This window comes from Gorilla gorilla, chromosome 1 (assembly GCF_029281585.2).
Source record: "Gorilla gorilla gorilla isolate KB3781 chromosome 1, NHGRI_mGorGor1-v2.1_pri, whole genome shotgun sequence".
NCBI classification, from domain to species: Eukaryota; Metazoa; Chordata; class Mammalia; order Primates; family Hominidae; genus Gorilla; species Gorilla gorilla.
In genome coordinates, this window is record NC_073224.2 from 85,677,723 (window position 1) to 85,700,302 (window position 22,580).

The window sequence follows — 22,580 nt, forward strand, 5'->3', positions numbered from 1 at the left end:
AGTCCTGTTAATATGAATAGGCAGCTTGGAGTTAGTAACTTGCCTTGAATTATATCCTCCCTCCTAAGAGTCATTAATGGAGGAGACAGAAGATGCTGAGTCTTGACTGCCCACATCAGGCATTTGCTTCACAACCATCCCCTGCACTGAGGTGTCACTGCTTATCTCCTCTCTCTTTCCTTGGCTAGTTCTGTTTCCTGTAAGCTACTTGGACTTCTGTTTATTATAATATATTCTTGTTGCATTGCCCAGACATAAATGAGTGCCTTCCTACCAGGTTTCAGGAGTCCAACATGTTCTTGAAGAGCTGTCATTCTATGTTCTGCTGTTGCAAAATGGGGAATAACAGCAATGGAGAGTCGGGCATACCAAACCCAGTGTGGACTGGTACTGCCAATGCATCACAAACAAAAGCCTGGAATTGTCTCACTCTACAAATGTCCACAAGGTTTTGACTCTGATCATAACCAATCACTTCTAACTCCTTACTGATGCCAAGGTGCTTTCCATTACCACATCCAGTATCAGCCACTATTAAGCCACTTGGCAAAGCCTTCAAAAACTCAATGATGTGTGGCCAAGCTGTATATCTCATGCTGCTGAAGTGCCCAGCAATCTATTGATAAACTTGATGGATGTACTCTTGCTCTAGTTGTCAGGCTTCTTTATCACTCTCTGGAAAGGAGGGAGGAGTCTCTTTCCTCTGGCTGTCACAAGCCAAAGGGTAACCCATGGGCCCAAATGTATCTAGATTCTCCTGTCATCACCAGCCAACTCAAACAAGGCAAAATAACTGGCACTGTGATACCATCTGGGTACTTAAAATCCATGACAGTCATGCCCAGGTTCATACTGATTTATGGTCAATTGTTCAGGTTTATGTTTAACCTGAACCATTTCTCCAAAACCATTTCTCCAAAAAGCTATCACAAACATCAGGAAGACCCCTAGGCAAAGGCTTATCTTTATCTACATTGTTTTTCTCACATTGGAACCCATAACCAAAATGCTTTACTCTTCTGTGTTTTAAGCATTTTTGAAAATTTTGATGGTCTGTATCTTTTGTTTGATCAACACTTTCCAAAAGAATTTTCTCATCCTCAGTAGAAATTATTTCTTCTACTACTATGAGGCCTAGTGGTAAGGCTTGAGGCCCCAACTCCTTCTATTGTGCTTTTTCCACAAAATTCAAATACAGAATCATCTTTTGTCCTAAATCATCCACTATTTCTTTCCCATTGAGAGTAACATAGGCTCTCTTAGATTCTTCTGTAGTTTTGTATCTTTCAAATGAGTAGGGCTTGTAAGGTGGCATTAAGAGAGCATCCACCAGTCCACATTTCTCTAAAACCAGTAGCAGTTGGTTTCTACTCACACCATTACCTAAACCAACATTGGCAACAACAAGCCTCTCCTCTTCAGCTCAGGCCGGATTCAGATTCTCACCCTGCATGTGCTTTGTTCTTCGCTACCCTCTCCACTCTAGTGCCAGACAGCCGTCATGGATACTTGCACACCACCTCCCCTGGGCTCGGCCATGTTGGAGAAAAGCAGCACATATTTGTTTATAGGAGACCTAGTATATTTGTAAGCTAGTTTTGTTGGCTTGACCTCTGAGGTGCTGGAAGAGATTCAAATGTTCTTTGATCTTTTTGCCAGAGAACAACAGCAAAAAACTTGTTCAAGCACATAACTTAGTATTTTCTCTTGTGATGAAAGTTAAAGTTGTTATATAATCTCTATTTTATAGTAAAATGATTTTTTTCTCTTTTATTCTTAGGAATTACGTCAACTCAAAGAAGTCTCTGTTTACTTTGACATCTGAACTTTCACTTTATCCACTAGTTATAATTCCTTGGTTATCATTATCATTGCATAAATTTTTCTTTCTGAAAATGGATGATAGTTCTTACAGAGTGTAGGAGTCATGTCTTGTAGTCTAACTTGGATTTTCCTCAGCACGATGCCCTATGCATACATAGTTGATCACAAAATTATTTACTGAATGGTCAGAAGTTTTAAAAATGAGCCCTATTTTAGAATAGGAAGCCTAGTACAGAGGAGAAGACTACGATTTTTAATAGTTTCTCTACAGTTAAGTCCACTTAAATTCATAAAACATTGACAAATACTGTTTTACTGCTTTTCATTGACCTTTACCCTATTGGTAACATTAACCAGTATATCTTTGCTAGAGATTATGACCAGATCTGGAAAAAAAAAATGATAACAAAACTATTTTCTTTTCAAGCAGAGACCTCATATTCCTGGCAAATAAATCGACCTTGACAATAAAACACAGGCATTAAACAATTGGATGAATGAATAAGGAGTAGAAAAAATTTATGTGTAATCCTCACAATGAAACTTGAAATTACCAGAAAATAATCTTGTTGGTCCTTTTAGTGGGCACCAAACCAATGAATTATTCATAAAATTCATACATGAACAGAACATCCAGTTTAAAACCTACCTAATGCCAAGATTGACAACTTCCTCAATACTAAGAGCCAGGAATAAGACTAAGGTATGCTTGTGGGTAACACGATGGGACTTAACACATGGGCAACGGATAAGGCAGGAGAGAAAATGAAGACAGAGAAAAGTCAAAGGAAAATAATTTAGCATCAGGCAGACCTAATTTGAAACTCAACCTCCAGTGTGTATCAGCTGCATGAACTTGAGAAAGTTATTTCCTTTCTTAAATTTCCTTTTTAAAAAAATCTGTAAAATAGGCATACTGCAAAAGGTGGTCACGGGAATAAATTAGCTGATGAATATGAAACAGCAAGGTTCTACTTGGCAGAGAGTATTTTTGCACACAGGCTCATTTAGTGGCAAAGCACGATCTCCCTGGAAGAAAGCACAGCTGGTAAGAAAAATATTGGCACAAAAATATACACTTCTGTTTCAGAGAAGCTTTTGTAGGTTAAAGCAGTATGTTTCGCAGCTTTTAGCAGAGGTAAGCACAGCAGCTCTAGAAAATAAGAGATGAATTACTTAAAGTGGACTTTGTTCGTCACTTAAACTGAAGCTAAACCAAATCTATATTGCCCTGAAACATGCTTGAGAGCAATGGTTCTTAAAGAGCGAACGGCAAGCTAACGTGAATGGATTACAAATCAAAATGAAACAGATTACCAGGCCTCATCCTGAGCCTACTGGGTCAAAAATGAAGGGTGAAGCCTAGAAAGGAGTCACTTCCCCTGAAACACTCTCCCCACCTACCACCACTCAAAGAAAGCAAACAACTTCCCTCACCATGAGAATTGCTGAGTTTACAAATGAAGAGAGCCCAGTGTGCAAACTAGACCAAATTATACTAGATTTGGTACCCTTGATCACATGGGCTAGGAGTTCAGACTACACTGGTCAATTCCTCAACAAGGAGTAACTGGAAATTTATATCAGCATCCTGCTTCATGTCTTTTAGAGCAATGCTACTTATACTTATGATTAACTTAGCTATAGTGAAGGCCATCTGGTTTTTATTCCAGAGTGTGTGTTTGAGATACTCTTAAAAACCTGTGTGACTTGCATGAAGTTTAGAATTTAAAAGTTGCTTCTGCCACCTACTGGATGTTTGACCTTAGGTAAATTATTTAATCTTTCTGAGCTTCAATTTTCTGTTTCATAAAATGAAGATATTAATAGGATTGTGTTATAGTAGTAAATTCCTACATTAAATGAATCCTTTCTATTACACTCAGGATCCAGAAATCTCAAATAGGTAAAACTCAGGGAAACAACATCATTTATATAATGCTGATTAACGAAGCTTGTTTCCATCTAGAAATGCAATAATCTATAAAGCCACTTTGTACAGAACTTGTCATAAAATAGGTTCTCAGAAATGCCAGTTTTTTTTTCTCTCTCTCCCTAACTTATGGCCACTTTTTATATACTACCTTGCTTGTTATTTTGCATTGCATTATTATGATCTCTTGTGTTATTACTTAATTTTCTATGCATGTCTTGTTTTTTCAATTGCCTTTTAAACTCTTTGAAGAAAGCGAATACATCTTAGATTCATGGTACTATTCCTAATGCCAAGCATGGAGCATTCCTAGTGCCAATCACAAAAAAGTGCTCAATAAAAATTTCAATTGATTTAGGGTAGAAATACTAAAAGATTGGTGAAGAGAAGAGATGGGAGTTTGTGGTGAGCAGAGTTAATATATGAGATACAGAGTAGCACTAATGCCAAGGATGTTTAGTCTCTCCCCACAGTTGGGTTTTGGCTTCTGTGACATCCCATCTTCATTACTCAAACTTTGTTTATATAATGCTTTGAATATATATATATTTTGAATGTGTATTTGAAAAGAATTTATATAATGAAAATATTTTTAAGTGATACATATTTGAAGCTGTAAGTGAGCTACAGAGATTAGACCTAGGGTGTGTAGACTGGCAGATACCTCTCAATATCCCCCAGCAATTGAGTGCCATAAAAGTATATAAGGGAGCTGAATCAAATACCTTATTTCAGAAATAGAGGGAGACCACGACTCTGATAAGAATTCGTTTATGAAACTGGATTGTAAAGAATAAGTAGACTTATGGCTAAGAATTTTAATTTTTGAAATGTCTTTTTGTTTTAGTCAGACTACCACTACAGATAGCTGAAAAGTTAAAAAAAAATCAGATAAGTATACATAATGCTTGGTTGGTATTTCCATTTTCTGGCCTTCTCTGGTTCTCACATCTCTGGTCCTAACTCATTTCTGGGATATTGAACTAAAACTTCTCTCCAACCATAATTGTTGACTTTCTAACTTATAAGAATAAATGGTAGACCTGATCCAGATATTCCATTGGGAGTTTAGAGTCTAGAACTGTGCTACTGTTTATTATTTAACAATGTGCCAGTTAAAGATATCACCCCAATGAAAAATAATAATTATAATAAATTTCAAATTAGAGACATATTAATATAGTTGACTGAATACTGGAAGTTAGAGTTGAAAGACTTAACTCTCCCCACTAACTATTTTGCTAATCATGAACAAGTCACTTGGAATCCCTAGACTTCAGGTTCCTCATCAATTTCAATGTGCCTCAGGCTATTGTTGTGAGAATAAAATAAGATATCACATGTAAGGTATTTAAAATGGAAAGGCACTAGGGACAGTGCAGTGGTATTAGCCTGAGGAATCTGCATGTGGGGTCCTGGGATTGCTCTGTGACAGATGTGGAAGAGCTATTTGAGATATTTTTTCTGGGTTTTTAATACTCTTTGACAGGGCTATAGCCTTGAAAATAAACACTGAATATGTACAAGTTGAAGAGAAATGAATAGAAAGAACTTTCAGGATGAAAAAAAAATCAATAAAAAATGTGAACATCTAAGGGATTTTTTTTATTATTATACTTTAAGTTTTAGGGTACATGTGCACAATGTGCAGGTTAGTTACATATGTATACATGTGCCATGCTGGTGCGCTGCACCCACTAACTCGTCATCTAGCATTAGGTATATCTCCCAATGCTATCCCTCCCCACTCCCCCCACCCCACAACAGTCCCCAGAGTGTGATATTCCCCTTCCTGTGTCCATGTGTTCTCATTGTTCAATTCCCACCTATGAGTGAGAATATGCGGTGTTTGGTTTTTTGTTCTTGCGATAGTTTACTGAGAATGATGATTTTCAGTTTCATCCATGTCCCTACAAAGGACATGAACTCATCATTTTTTATGGCTGCATAGTATTCCATGGTGTATATGTGCCACATTTTCTTAATCCAGTCTGTCATTGTTGGACATTTGTGTTTGTTCCAAGTCTTTGCTATTGAGAATAGTGCCGCAATAAACATACGTGTGCCTGTGTCTTTATAGCAGCATGATTTATAGTCCTTTGGGTATATACCCAGTAATGGGATGGCTGGGTCAAATGGTATTTCTAGCTCTAGATCCCCGAGGAATCGCCACACTGACTTCCACAATGGTTGAACTAGTTTACAGTCCCACCAACAGTGTAAAAGTGTTCCTATTTCTCCACATCCTCTCCAGCACCTGTTGTTTCCTGACTTTTTAATGATTACCATTCTAACTGGTGTGAGATGGTATCTCATTGTGGTTTTGATTTGCATTTCTCTGATGGCCAGTGATGGTGAGCATTTTTTCATGTGTTTTTTGGCTGCATAAATGTCGTCTTTTGAGAAGTGTCTGCTCATGTCCTTCGCCCACTTTTTGATGTGTTTGTTTGTTTTTTTCTTGTAAATTTGTTTGAGTTCATTGTAGATTCTAGATATTAGCCCTTTGTCAAATGAGTAGGTTGCGAAAATTTTCTCCCATTTTGTGGGTTGCCTGTTCACTCTGATGGTAGTTTCTTTTGCTGTGCAGAAGCTCTTTAGTTTAATTAGATCCCATTTGTCAATTTTGGCTTTGGTTGCCATTGCTTTTGGTGTTTTAGACATGAAGTCCTTGCCCGTGCCTATGTCCTGAATGGTAATGCCTAGGTTTTCTTCTAGGGTTTTTATGGTTTTAGGTCTAACGTTTAAGTCTTTAATCCACCTTGAATTAATTTTTGTATAAGGTGTAAGGAAGGGATCCAGTTTCAGCTTTCTATATATGGCTAGCCAGTTTTCCCAGCACCATTTATTAAATAGGGGATCCTTTCCCCATTGCTTGTTTTTCTCAGGTTTGTCAAAGATCAGATAGTTGTAGATATGCGGCGTTATTTCTGAGGGCTCTGTTCTGTTCCATTGATCTATATGTCTGTTTTGGTACCAGTACCATGCTGTTTTGGTTACTGTAGCCTTGTAGTATAGTTTGAAGTCAGGTAGTGTGATGCCTCCAGCTTTGTTCTTTTGGCTTAGGATTGACTTGGCGATGCGGGCTCTTTTTTGGTATTGACATTGACCTCAGAAAGCATGCCAGATTTTTCACAGGTTAGTGATACATAGATCTGCAGTAACGTATGATTACTATTTAAAAACCAATGTCTCTTTTTGGTTGTGAAGATTTTTGCATTACAAATACATATAAGATATTGATAAAACACCACATATGTAATCTAAAAACTCCTCCACGTTTGCAGCTAAACTTCTGAGTTAAAAAAATTTCTAATGAAATGGTTCAGTTAAATTATTTCATGTCTACATCCTTAAGCTGCTGTCTATACTGCAGATAAAATGTGATTCACATGTGATCACTACTGAGAAAAATTGAGTACAAGGAACTATTGAATATAAGAATGAAATATTTTTATAAATTTAAGAAAATTTAGGAACTAGATAAAGAGCTGAAAAAGAAAGGGCCTTGAAGAATGTGCCAGGAAGGCCTTGAATCTTCATCCAAGCTTTGCACAATTGATACGTAGTCTAATAGGCTTGGACCTTGGAACTAAAAATGATTCTTCTGGGGCAGCCACCCAGTAGACATCTGTTTCAAGTGCATATGATGCATAACTCATGCCCCTCCCCCAACCCCCTGCCATCCCACATTGCTCAACTCCTTAAGATAAGCTTTAGTTTTTTAATTTCACTTGTAACTTTTATAAGAACTTCTGATAGCCTCTTAGGAAAGAAGAAACCTACATATTTTAATAAAGCTTGATTGCATATAATTTTATACTAAAATTTTATAAAGCAAAATTAATAAATACAAGTGTATTAGTCTGTTTTCATGTTGCTGATAAAGACATACCTGAGACTGGGCAATTTACAAAAGAAAGACATTTAATGGACTTACACGTGGCTGGGGAAGCCTAATCATGACACTAGGCAAAAAGAGAGCTTGTGCAGGGAAACTCCCCCTTATAGAACCATCAGATCTCATGAGATTTATTCACTATAATGAGGACAGCATGGGAAAGTCCTGCCCCCATGATTCAATTACCTCCCACTGGGTCCCTCCCACAGCATGTGGGAATTCAAGATGAGATTTGGGTGAGGACACAGCAAAACCATATCAATCAGACTTTGAGTTAGAATAACACAATATTTTATGTAATTTTTATGCTTGACTATGTATCAGAAAGAATTACCTTGCTAGCTTCTTCTTTCTCCTCATTTCCTGCTGCCTCTGCAGTACCCATCCCCAATATAAATAGAACACATGAATTTTGGAATCAAGTAGATCTCCAGTCTGATAGAATAGGTAGTAAGAAAGGGAGTAGAGGCAAATATGGGTGGGTTGGGTTCAAAGAAAGAGGCATGGTGGAGTTGAGGAATTTCCTGGATGATGGCTTCTATTTTTGTCTATAATGTAGGGAGCAAAGTCATCTGCTGAGAATGAGTGGGCAAGTGGTCAAGTAGTAGATTTCAGGAGTGTTAAATAAAGGCAGGAACTACCTATAAGGCTTGCCTGGGGTATCAAGGTCTGGTTGGGGTTGAGGAACACAGATTTCTAATAGACCAGGACTTCTTCATGGGCAATAGCAGCATTCTGCATGCATGTGTAATGTTTCTCAGGGAGCAGTGTAATCTAGGAGCAGAGAAGGAAGTAAAGTAGGTGAATTCATCTAAGGTTAGAGTTTTCCTAGATAGGTTCAAAGGAAGGGGGATGGTGGGGTAGCAGCTTTTGTTCTGAGGGTGGCAGCTGAAGTGAAAGACAAGAGTCCTAAGCCATGCAAAGAAAGCAATGAAGATTTGACAACAGGGTTTAAAGGTCTGAATCTTCACAGTAAAGTGAAAGATGAGATGTGGTAGGCATGAAGGTGTCATGAGCTGAACTGTGCTCCCCACCAAACTCCTATGTTGAAGTCTTAACCCGTAGTACTGCAAAAGATGACTGTATTTGGAGATAGGGTCTTTAGAGGGGCAACTAAGATTAAATGAGTTCATTAGGGTGGGTTCTAATTTGGTCTGACAGTGTCCTAATAAGAAGAAGAGATTAACACAAAGACAGAGGAAAGATCGTGAGAGGACACAGAGAAGTTGGCCATCTATAAGCCAAGGAGAGAGGCCTCAAGAAACCAGATCTGGGGCCAGGCGCGGTGGCTCACACCTGAAATCCCAGCACTTTGGGAGGCTGAGCCAGGCGGATAACCTGAGGTCAGGAGTTTGAGACCAGTCTGGCCAACATGATGAAACCCCGGGCACGGTGGTGGGCACCTGTAGTCCCAGCTACTTGGGAGGCTGAGGCAGGAGAATTGCTTGAACCCAGGAGACAGAGGTTGCAGTGAGCTGATACGGTGCCAATGCACTCCAACCTGGGTGACAGAGTGAGCAACTCTGTCTCAAAAGAAAAAAAAAAAAAGAAACCAGATCTGCCAGCAAATTGATCTTAGATGTTTAACCTTCAGAATTATGAGAAAATAAATTTCTGTCATTTAAGCAGGATTGCTTGAATTTAAGCTATCAGTAGTGGAGTAATTCTACATGGTCCAGGGTGTGGCTACGGGAGTGGAGGCTGAAATGGTAAGGATGGGAAGATCACTAGATGCAAAGACAGTAAAGCATGCAATATAAAGACAAATAATTTAAAACCAATTTTATAGTGTTATAAAAAACAAATTTAACAGTTTTGGTGGCAATTGCGAGGTCAGTTTACAAGGTACTCTGTACATATCTTTTAGAACAAAAACTATCATGTGAAATAATAAATGTGAAAGTGTCTTTTAATTTCAAGCCATAAAATAAAATCTCTGAAGCCTGAGGTGCATAAATATAGGCCTGTATAAGCCTATTAAGAGAAAAACATTCTCTGAAACATCTGATTTATTTGCCCTACAAAACATTATCTTCTGTGACTTTTCCTTCCCTATATTTTGATGTGGCAATTAAATGCTGTGGGCAGTTAAATTATAGGATACATATAGAATGCTTAGCTCTTTGGAAGAGCTCAATAAAAGTTAACTACTATGTACAAATTAGACATAGAAACCTACCATATCTGGGGAAGGGAGCAGGGAAACTTGGGAACTGCAGAGGTGGGCAGGTGTCTGGTACTTTCTAATTGTGGCTAAACAAATTAAAACATTGCAAAGAATTTTTAGAAGTCAACGTTAATGCTTTGACAGAATAATATTTTAAAAATATTTCTTCATTTGGTAGAGTTAATCCATGTTTGAAATACCTGTAAGTTCCTCTGAATGCATAGGTTCCATTTACTGGAAACTTTTCTGGAGTAATTAGAGAATATTTCATGGTAAAGGTTACTCTATGAATTGTTTTAGTAAATATATCTGTAAAGTGATGGACATTTTATTATCAAGAAATGAACTAAAATACTCATGATTTATGTCATTAATTTGTGTGGCTGTCAGGCCCTATTGATTTATATCGTCTGTATCTTGTTGAAGCACACTGTGAAACCCCTTCCCTAGCTTGTTTACAGCAATGAACGTCTTGCTTATTTAAAGCCACTGCCAGCCCAGACAACTTCTATTGCTTAGAATTATTCTTCCAGTCACCCATTACCCTCTATTAAAAGGGCTTTTTTCCTCTCTTTTTAGAAAACTGCTCTTGACTACAATTATAACTCCCTGATGGGAGGTCTTCCTCTATAACTGATGTCCTGAAGGAAAATTTTACCTTGAGACATTTTTCATATACATAAGTGGTAAAAGAAGAGAATAAAAGGAAGGGAAAAAAGACAGTAACAGAAATCAAGCTGTAAATAAATGGGACCCCAAAATACCAGGAACTAAATTATCTGACATTGTGGAATAGCTTAGTAACTCTTGGCCTCATAAATATATTTCTAAGTAGCAATTCAATTCAAACCAATATATTAATATTATAGAACTGCGGTTTCTACATTCTTTGACTAAGAACTTCCTAAAAGAGTCCCTCCCTCCCTCCCTCCCTTCTCTCCTTCCCTCCTTTCTTTTTTTTCTTTCCTTTCCTCCCTTTCTTTTTTCTTTTTCTTTTATTTTCTTTTTCTTTTCTTTTCTTTTTCTTTCTTTCTTTCCCACAAGGTTTTACTCTGTTGCCCAGGCTGGAGTGCAGTGGTGAAATCATGGCTCACTGCAGTCTCAACCACCACGGGCTTAGGTGATCCTCCCACCTCAGCTTCCTGAGTAGATGGGACCACAAGCACATGCCACCATGCTTCGCTAATTTTTGTATTTTTTGTAGAGAAGGAGTTTCACCATGTTTCCCAGGTTGGTCTTGAACTGGGCTCAAGCGATCCACCTGCCTCAGCCTCCCAGAGGGCTGGGATTATAGGTATGAGCCACAGTGCCTGGCCTAAGAGGAATATTTCTTACCATTCTTTTTCCAAAATGTAGATTCACAGTTTGACTAGATTGATTTCGATGTCACTGTAAGGTGGTAGAGGAAGAGGTACAGAGAAGGTCCCATTTGTAAACCAAAAAGTATCTGAGGCAGGACTCAATCAATTTAGAATTTTATTTTGCCAAGGTTAAGGACCATGGCCAATGATACAGCCTCAGGAGATCCTGAGAACATGTGTATACATTTTAGGGAGACAGGAGTTAAAGGCAAAGACATAAATCAATATATGTAAGGTATACACTGGTTTGGCCTGGAAAGGTGGGACATCTTGAATGGGTGGGAGAGGTGGGCTTCCAGGTCATAGGTGGATTCAGAGCTGTTCTGATTGGCAATTGGGTGGAAGAGTTAAGCTCCACATGAAGACTTGAACTCAGCATAAAGAAATGCTTGAGTTTAGATAAAGGGTTTGTGGTAACCAAGGTTCTTGTCATAGAGATGAAGTCTCCAAGTAGCAAGCTTCAGAGGGAATAGATGGTGAATGTCTCTTATCAGAATGTAAAAGGTGTCAGACTCTCAAAAAAAAAAAAAACAGTAAGGGAAAGAGACTCTCTACAGAATGCAAATCTTCCCCACAAGAGACAGATTTTCAGGGCCATTTCAGAATTTGTCAAATAAATATATTTTGGAGTAGAATACTTATTTTCCTTCAGAGCCTGTTATCTGTCATGTATATCAGAGTCAGGTTGGAATTGTCTTATTGCTATGGAGTCTGTTTTGTCAGTCTTGAGTTTGCTAGTCAGTTGCATCTAAACTCCAAAGAGAGGAGTGAACAATGAGGCATGTCTGACCTTCCACTTTCCATCATGGCTTGGACAAGTCTTTCAGGTTTCTTCAGGGTTCCCTTGGCCAAGAGGGGGTCCATTAAGACAACTGGGGGACTTGGAATTCTGTTTTTTGTTTACACATTGAGGAGGAATCAGAAGAGTCTAGTGAAAACAGAGCATACGACAAAATTGCTAATTTTATCACAACCCTCCAATGAGAATGTCGGTAATTTAATTATTTGAGGATTCAATTTTTGCAACTTACTCTATCCTTATGGGTGTTGGAGGACAGAGTGGGATATTGATTTTTGTAATAGATATAATATTGTATTTTGAAATGTTCAACATGCCAAGGAAATGCAAAGTCCCACCTGTCATTCCTGTTGTCACAGTCTTCATAGAAGCCCTCATGCAACCTTGCTTTCAATATCATAGTGGCAGTGTAGCTGGCTTTCCTGACTACACCCTCCTTTCTTCTGCTGGCAACCTCCAGCAGATAGCCATCAAACCAATTTTTCCTGATAGCCTACTTTTATTAAGTCAAGAGACTACTCCAAATCACTACTTCACACTCAACATATGTAATATAAATTCCTGTGCATAACATGCTTTTATTATTTTTATTTATTTATTTTTTTTTGAGACGGAATCTCGCTCAATCTCCCAGGCTGGAGTGCAGTGGCCTGATCTGGGCTCACTGCAAGCTCCGCCTCCCGGGTTGACGCCATTCTCCTGCCTCAGCCTCCCAAGTAGCTGGGACTACAGGCGCCTGCCACTACACCTAGCTAATTTTTTGTATTTTTAGTAAAGATGGGGTTTCATCATGTTAGCCAGGATGGTCTCGATCTCCTGACCTCGTGATCCACCTGTCTCGGCCTCCCAAAGTGCTGGGATTACAGGCGTGAGACACAGCACCCGGCCATAACATGCTTTTTAAATTTTGAAAATGTTTATGTAGTTCCAGGGTTTTGTGCAAAGTGCTGAAGATTCAGTGACAAATATGACATAGCTCTTATTACAAAAGCGCTTGTCGATTAGTGATGAGAAATCAGATGACTTCTTATTTCCTTTTCAATGACAGTGACTTGTTTAAAAGCATTCATTGAATCAGCATATATTTGAGTGCCAAATGACAGGCATCGTTCTTGAATTTAGGATTACAGTGGTGGACAAAATTGAATGCCCGTTTCATAGTGCTTACTTCTGGCTTGGATTACTCATAAAAGTTGCTTATAATGTAATAAAAAGCAAAAAGTCAAAATAAGTATTATATCCTATATCCTTCGTTTTTACTCCCCAAAGGCAATCACTATTAATGGCTTTTGTGTATATTTCCAAAGTTTTCTGTCTATGCCAATATATATGTTTATTTTATTTTTAAGCAAAGGGCTCAACTTCTAACTCTACTTAATTTATTTAATCAAATCATATCTTAACATCTCTGAAATAGCGACATCTTATAATCAATGCTATATTATAGTTTTAATTGGCAGAATGTTTTCTTCTCTTTTTGGTACATAAGATGAGGGTGCATCCTAATGTTGAGCCGATGAAATATAGTATTTTAATAGTAAAGCATTTGGCTATGAGTACAGAAAACCAACAGCATACCAGTTAGAGATGGTATGGTGTTTTCAGCCTAATTACGTTAGGCGGAAAGTAACAGAAATGAAAACCAACAGCTTAAAAAAGGAGTGTAATTTTTCTCGCATAACAAGAAATTCTGGAGTTAGGAATGCAGGGCTAATGCATGGCTTTAATGTGCCAATGGGGCTCAAGCTCCTTTGTCTTTATCCTCCTCAGGGTAGTCAGAAGATGGTTCCTTCTCTTTCTGATGGTGCTACTACATCTAGGCAGGAAGAAAAAATGCTATCTACCTTTAACGCATTCTATATATAATGGCGGAGAAGAAACAGGATAAATGCAGGAAAAACTACCATTCAGAAAAGAGGAAGACGGGAAGACGGTGATCACCGGTTCATAGATATCGTCAAATCCTGCCAGGCAGGGATGGTAACTCTGGGCCCCAGCAGCAGAGTGAATATTTAGTTGGGCAACCTGGCAACCCCTGGTTCTGTTTTCTGGAAGAACCACCCTTGTCTATTGTCCTCTGTGGACCTGAATCTTTCCTTTTCAAGTTGGGGAGTATGAAGGATGTACTTCTAGGAGTTTGTTCAGCTGTTAAATTTTACTTCTTTTGGTGTGAATTTGGGTTCTCTGAGATTATTTTAGCAATTGCCAACTGTTGTAGGTCAGGTATGGCGTTTCTTTGACCAATGTATGGAATCAAAATTGAGAATGCTTGCTATCTGTTTGCTTCCAGTCATATCTACACATAAGAAACAACAGCCAGGGATCTTGTAAAGACACATTCTATACCTGAAAATCCCTATTTACCGACATACTAGTTTTTGCGCTAGCTTTTTTTTTTTTTTTTTTTTTTTTTTTTTGAGACGGAGTCTCGCTGTGTCTCCCAGGCTGGAGTGCAGTAGTGCAATCTCGGCTCACTGCAAGCTCCGCCTCCCGGGTTCACGCCATTCTCCTGCCTCAGCCTCCCGAGTAGCTGGGACTACAGGCGCCCGCCACTGCGCCCGGCTAATTTTTTGTATTTTTAGTAGAGATGGGGTTTCACCGTGGTCTCGATCTCCTGACCTCGTGATCCGCCCACCTCGGCCTCCCAAAGTGCTGGGATTACAGGTGTGAGCCACGGCACCCGGCCGGTAATTTATGTTTTTGTATTACAGTAGCACTGGTTTTATCTCCTAATCTTCTACTTGGAATGCCTTCTGCTTGATGTATAGAAGCAGTTGGTTTTCTTAACTCTATAAAGCTATGAGCTATGTACTGTGGCACATAGTATTCTCTCAAAATGGGTGCAACATTATCTCCAGTCCTTATACAATAGTCTGATGTGGATTGGACATTTTGCCTGAGAAGCTGTTCTCAAGGATACCAAATCCTTTAATTTTGTGATGCCATCATCTTTAACAAATGGCCTCTGATACAGAAGGGGAGGAGTGAGAGCATCTAGTACTTATCCACCTAGACGTAGAAGTGACACTTATCACTCTCACTCACATTTGACTGCCCAGAATGAGTCAGTTGGCCAACCTAACTGCAAGGCAGGCTGGTAAATCTCCTCTTCTAATGTATCAGTAAAGAATAAGGAATTGCTAAGGACCTAGCCAATATCTATCACAAATTTTATTGTTAAAATTATTACAGTAATTCAACCTACTATAGAATCATCATTTTCAGCACCATAAAAAAAATGGATCAGAATACCAGCTTGTCAGTCCAATGGAAGAGTTTTGCCATTGTATAGTGCGCTAGATCATGAGAAGACACATCTGACTAAGGAATAGCATGCTACCCAGAGGTCACAGAATTGAAGCCGAGAGCAGTAATTGGATGAGACTGTTATCTTCCTCAAACATTATGGTGGTGTGGAAGAGCTATGTTCTTCATTCTCTTACACAAAGGATTACTTAAAACTATATAATTCTATATAATTATCCTATTAAAACTTCACAATAATCCTGTGCATGCTCTGGGGGAATATTAACTCCATATCATAAAAAAATAAACAAAATGAATTACCTAAGGCTTCCAGCTAGTAAGCAGAGAAGCTAGTACTCAAACCCATGTCTCCACAATTCAAGTCTAGGATTTTTTAAATATTTTCTCAAGAGGGAACCGTCATAGTACTGGCCTCTGCATCAAGCCAATGTTTCTCATGTATTATGAAAATGTTGTATTGTGCTACCAGGACACTGCCCTGCCAGAATATCCATTCTCTATCCATGTACCTTCCTATTCTACTCAAGTCATTATTGCAAGGTGCCACCTCAGGACCATGGACATGCTTCAGTATTTATCAACTTGGCATCAGTGGTTATTTAGATGTTGCAAAAAAACAAAATAAACTGGAAACTAAACAAATTGATGCAAGTCTATTAAACTTTTAGTTTTTACTTTGTTCGATGCTTGGAATTTCGAATGTGTCAGTCTAAACAGCAATCCTCTTTAGAATTTAGATATCTTCTTTTAATGGGGAACAGCCTCTCTCCCTCCTCTGCCTCACCTATTACAGAGTGTCTTATTAGAATCATGCATCTGGAAATGCTTTATATTCTTATTTCCTAGTACAATGTCTCTTTACCCTAATGTCTCCTTACCCTAACTAAACTAATGTTTGTTTGTGAACAAATAAATGATTGGTTCCTACACCCAATAAATTATAAATTTATGACGTTTTTCCCCACATGACAAACACAGTGCTAGATGCTGATGATATAGAAATGTCTAAACCCGATCTTAAGGACTGACTAATACACTGACACACAATACTGACTTCTCTCTAGATCTACCAGGACTCTTCAAAAACACTGATGGCCAGGTATCAAGCCCAAATATTCTGATATAAATGGTCTGGATTAAAGCCTGTTTATTGATATGTATTTTTAAATCGGTCTAAATGATTCCAATGTGCAAACCGAGTTTATACCCAGTGGGAAAAACAAATCCATAGAAGGGCAATTTCAGTGATATAGTGATTAAATATCCTGTTCTGGAGTCCTTGAGTTCAAATATTCTGCACTCCTCTCCTTAAGTTATGTGATGATTTACCCAATCTCTCTGATATTCAGATTGCTTTTCAGTAAAATGGGAGCAGTAATAATACCCAGCTGCTAAGATTGTTGGGAAGAATAGGTCAGATATTACAAGCAAAGCACTTTGTAGTGTCTGGGGTACAGTAGCCACTAGGCCAAGTGTGCTGTGGAAACATGTGAGTTAGAGAAGGCCTCTAAGAGGGAGGATACCTCCTTCTCTGACAGGGTGCCACCATAATTTTGTGGTATAAAATGGAGGTCAGTTATCCTCCTGGAATAGTGAACTCACCGGGATCTCTCAAATCTTCTCCCCTTGCATGAATATCAAAGCCAACAGAGTGTATGAAATTGTTTCAACTATGCAATAGGAACAAAAATACCTTTTTTTCAGGATTATTGTGAGGATGAAATGAAATAGACACACAGAGAGTGCTTATCATATAGTAAGTCTGCAACAAATGTGTCCCAGTTCCCTATACCATGGGCCACAACAGTATGCCCAAGAAAGCTTAGGCTGTCTCTTCCGTTAACATATCTAGCCACCTAGTATCAGAAAGTCTGCTCCTGTGTCTGTTTACTTATCCATTTATCCATGTGACGAATATGTATTAAATACTACTATGGCCTGTGTGGATACAGGGGTGAATCAAGCAAATACAATTCATGATCTTGTGGAGCTGGCATTTTAGCAACAGGGCCAGAGTAGAGGCAACTAACTGCAGATAAATTACCTTTCCATTAATTTATTCTATCGTTAATTATCCTAGTTATTGTGGTAAGTGCTCCAAAGGTATATGGGGTCAAAGACGCTTCCTGTGGAAATAAATTCTGAATTGGGTTTTGAAGGATGGGTAGGAACTGACTGTGTGAGGGGAAAGGAAGAGTGCTTCTGGCACAGGAAGAACACGAGTGAAGATTCTAATTCATGGGGAGAATGGGGAGGTGAGGAAGCCAGTGTTTCTGGAGCATAAAGAGTGAGCAGGAGAGTGTTCCATGAGGCTGGCAAGTGATGCAGGGCCAGATCCTGCATGGCCTCAAAGGCCATGTTGACTATTTCTCTCTTACTCCAGCAAACAATGGAGAAGCTTTCAAGGATTATTATACTTTTCAAAAATGGGAATAACAGCGATGTGCCAAGAAGAAAGGCGTTCATAACCACAACTATTTCCTAAAGAAGGTGAAATCTATTGAAGGGATACTCTTATGTCTTCAGAGCATATGGAAGACCTGGATATCTAAGTAGGAGTTGAAGCCTCTGGAGAGTTGAGTGTTTTACCAAGTAAAGTGAAAACAACTCAGAGATCCTGAAGAAATCAGGAAAATGTGGGGTGAAGAGAAAATATGGAAAGGAGAAAGAGGAGAGAGAACCAGGAGATGATGAAGATCATGTCTAATATGATTATCAGATCTTTTAAAGAAATATCAACATTTGTATAAGGCCCATTATACCAGTTGCTGTCTGGTTGATTGATGGGTATTGGCTGATTTGGTTTTCTTTGTTTTGCAGAAATACAGGTATATTAATTTCCTTTTGCTGCTCTAGCAAATTATCACAAACAGGGCCTTAAAACAACATGAATTTATTATCATACAATTCTGGATGTCAGGTGTCCCAAGTGGGTTTCACTGAGCCAAAGTCAAGATGTTTGTAGGACGCTTGCTCACTGGAAATTCTATGGAAGTCCATTTCCTTGCCTTTTTTAGCTCCTAGACCTGTATTCCTTGCATTTTTTTGGCTCATGGACCCTACCTCCATCTTCAAAGAGAAGTGTAGCATCTTCAAGAATCCCCTTTCTCACTGACCTCCCATATTCCTCTTATAAAGATGCTATGATTACATTGGGCCCACCTAGATAATCCAAAGTTATCTCCCCATCTCAAGATTTTTAATCACACCTGTTAAGTTCCTTTTGCTGCGTAAAGCAAAATATCTGCAGATTCCAGGGATTAGGAATTGGATATTTTTGGGGATGTCATTATTCATCCTACCTCTTTAGGTATTCTGCTAGTTCATTAGGTGAGAATGAAAATTTGCCCTAATTTTGAAAGGTGAGATCTGGGACACCTGGATATATAAAATAATATGGGTTAAGGGATAAATTAAAATTATGTATTCTTTATTTCTAGTCTTTTTTATTACTCCACATTTCATAAATATGTAAAAACTTTTATTGAAGTGTGAAGGTAATATGTCTTGTCAACATTTCATTCATTTGGCAAGTATTACACTGAGCATATATAGGTACCAGGCATTGAGCCCAAGAGCACACAACCAAGTGTAAGATATGACAGTTGCTTTCATGAAACTTCCGTTTTATGAGGCAGAAGGAGAAGGAAATAGATAATTTTACTACAGTGTGATAAAAGCGATGAAAGATATAATCACAGGGTGTTAAGGCAAAATATAGGAGCAACACCCACCCAACTTGATCAAAAAGGGAAAGAAAATCGATCCCAGATATATCCATCAGGACTCAACTACACAAGCAGAACTGGGGATTTGACCATATGAAATTGTGGGAGCAGTATAAGTAGTCTAGTCTCTGAAATCTCTCATCTTCACATCTGATCCTGGAACTTGAAATATGCAGGGCAGGCTGTTGGGAGGGAAGGTGTATGTGAAATGGGAAGAGCAAGGACAAGGTAGAACCCACAAGCTCAGAACTGTGTCCATCTCTTACTGCTTCCAATATTGATGTTGATGACGTGGGTATTTTGCAGGAGAAGCTGAATCCCTTGTCAATAAAACTAAACTCACCTGGCCCAGAAGTCAGAGAAGCTGAAGGAGAATGTAGGGGAAGCTGGAGTGGCTGCCATACAATACTAGAGAAGTGACCCAGCAAAGAAAGGAAAACATACTTGAACTGCAAGTTGCCACATTACAAATTCAGATGCCACTACATCTGAATTAACAGAGAAAAAGTGCTTTCATCTAATTACAAGTAATTTACTGTGGCTAGAATGGCTTATGCTCAGGTGGGGATATGGGGATCCAGAGAAGGTAAGGTGGGAGGAGTGAAGGATAAGCCTGAGCCTTAAGTCGAGAAAGATCATTGATGAGGTTTTATAATTCTGATGGCAATGCGAGTATTGACTGTGATGGACTATCCAATCTTTCTTTTAAAAAGCTCAAATCCATTAGCATAAAGTAATCTTCCCTTGGGTATCAGCTCTTTTCATTCTTCTTTCTTCCTCATAGTTGTACCCACAAACTCCTCCACTTTCCCCTACACTCTTATTGCTCGATACCTGTACCCAGAATACATTTCCTTCTCCCCTTTCCCTTCTTCAAGTTCCATATCTTTTTTGTTAACACTGCCCTAGGCAGTCTTTCTCCCAGCATGATAGAAATGACCACACTATGTGTCACTAGACTGTGCCCATCCTGAGATCAGGAACCTTGTCTATATCATCCAAATGTCCCCACTGCCTAACACAGTATCTGGCACTTAGAAGGTGCTCAGTAGAGCTTACGGACTGAATCAAGTTCCCAGAGCTTCTTATCAAACACTTTGCTTATGTTATTTTCAATTGTCTTAGTGGTTTTGATGAAATAGGGCTTCTGATCACTGTCAGACATACAGAGGCACCAGTTCTCTCAGATTTCTATATTTGAATAGAGAATTAAGAAGTAACAGTAAAAGCTTCCAGATTTTTTCAGAAAAGCATCTACAAACAGACTCAAGTTGTCAGGAGGGAAAGAAAAATCATTCTTCTTCTAAGGTCAGCTCCAAGACATTGTTGGACTTCCCATTGTTTATGAATGATGAATGTCATCATCATTCTCTTCTATAAGGCCTTATCATTCTTGATATCTTTACTGTCTGTAGGACTGTCTATCTGGCCATTGGGTGAGTTATAATTGTAAAGAGGCTTCAATTTTTTGATGTAGAATAATTTAAGCAATTTTTGGAAGTTTTGTTTAAGAGGTGCAGAGGTCAGTTTATGGGCTATTTTCTTAAAAATATCATAGGTTATTTCAGCCAACTGTTTGATCATAGGGTCTTCATCTCGGAGCAGTCGTCCAATAACTGTAATATCAGAAGAGACTTCAGTTCAAGTTATCTCTTTCTTAGAGGCCATGAAGCTTTAATACTAAACAGCCCTGCCACCTTTCACAGAGTGCCCCCTTCTCTCCATCTCTCCTCTGCATTCCCTCTGCATTTTGTAACTTTGGCTGATAGCATTCAGGAAGTTTTATCATCTATCCCTACTAAAACCCCACATAGACCCCATTAAAAGAAAAATGGGAATATTCACTAAAAATTACCAAGGACCTTTTATGTGCTGAGCATTCTGCTAGATAACATAAACATGTATTCATATATTTAGGAAGAGGTTCATATTGGTCATAATAATGAAAAAGTTAAAATCAGTCTAAATGTTCATTAACAGGGAACTGCTTAAAAGTTAGGAACATAAAATGAAATGCTACATACATATTAACATAATGTAGGCCCATATTTCTTGGCTTAGAAAGATGTTTATATTATAATGGTAAGTGAAAAAAGTTAAAAAGCAGTTATGATAGTTTAAAAAAATATATAATAGCTTTCATTCTTTAGAAATATCCTGGATAGGCCAGGCGTGGTGGCTCATGCCTATAATCCCAGCACTTCAGGAGACCGAGGCAGGTGGATCTCAGGGTCAGGAGATCGAGACCATCCTGGCTAACACGGTGAAAACCCATCTCTACTAAAAATACAAAAAATTAGCCAGGCATGGTGGCATGTGCCTGTCGTCCCAGTTACTCAGAAGGCTGAGGCAGGAGAATCACTGGAACCCAGGAGGCAGAGGTTGCAGTGAGCTGAGATCACACCACTGCAGTCCAGCTGGGTGACAGAGGGAGACTCCGTCTCAAAAAAAAAAAAAAATCCGGGATAATACATATACCAAAATGCTAATATCATTATATCCAGATAGTGGACTGTGAGAAATTACTATATTATTTCTTGATAAAAGAAATAGAAACAAAGGGGGAGATTTAGAAGACAGAGATGAGAAGGAGCAGGATGGGGGGAATGAAAGAAGAAAATGACTGTAAGAAAGATGGAAAATTCTAGTGTTTGACATTTAGCAGGTAGTCAAATATGTGTTGAATGAATGAGTGAGTGAGTGAATGAATGAATGGATGAATGAATAAGGAAGGAAGGTAATGATGTATAAATGTAGGTCCATGAATTATAATAAATGTACTACTCTGGTGGGGGATGTCGATAATGGGGGAGGCTATGCATAGGTGAGGAGAGAAGGTACTTGGGAAGTCTCTGTACCTGCAGCTCAATATTGCTGTGAACCTGAAACTGCTCTAAAAAATAGTCTATTAAGAAATAAAAAGGAAGGAAGGCAGCCAACTTGTTTTTATAACTCACTATTTGTAATTCTTACCCTGATGGGACAATAGACAGAGGCTAAGGGAGATTCCTAAGACCCAAACATTTTGATAGACTAATATTACCCTTCTTTAATTCCCTCCTCTGCAAATGTATTGTACATTGCTATCCAATAAATGTGAATTCTCTGAGGGAAGAGACTGCTTTATTTGCAACTGTGTCCCTAGCAGTAAATAGTGCTGTCACGTAAACGTAAGAGATGCTAAAAAATATTTGTTAGATGAATGAGTAAATGAGTTTTCAACTTTCTGAAGTTCCCAAGGGCTCTAGGATGATAGTTCTCGGACAATTAGTGGAATACATGGAGAGACTGAAACAGGGAAAGAGAGTAAGGGGAAATAGAATAGAAAGAGAAAAAACAAACCTCTTAACCCAGTCCTTTCATTGATTCTTCCGTAATTATCCAACTACTGCTACCACCACCCTCTTCCTATCTGGCCTGGCACTCTAACAGAACTCATATGTGACTAGAATTAAAAATAGTAAATGTATTTAGATTTATGCATAAAGATTTTGTTATAACCTCAATACTCACCATCAAGCATGACTTCGATTTCATCTCTAAGCAGTAAATGACCACCTGATTTTGCCAAATATCCTATGCACATAATAAAAATTAAAGTTA

At 38.6% G+C, this 22,580-nt stretch overlaps 1 pseudogene; it reads right to left on the reverse strand.

Moving 5' to 3' along the window:
• Nucleotides 1–819: 819 nt before the first annotated feature.
• Nucleotides 820–20,142, reverse strand: LOC101128758 (alkylated DNA repair protein alkB homolog 8-like; annotated as a pseudogene).
• Nucleotides 20,143–22,580: the final 2,438 nt, after the last annotated feature.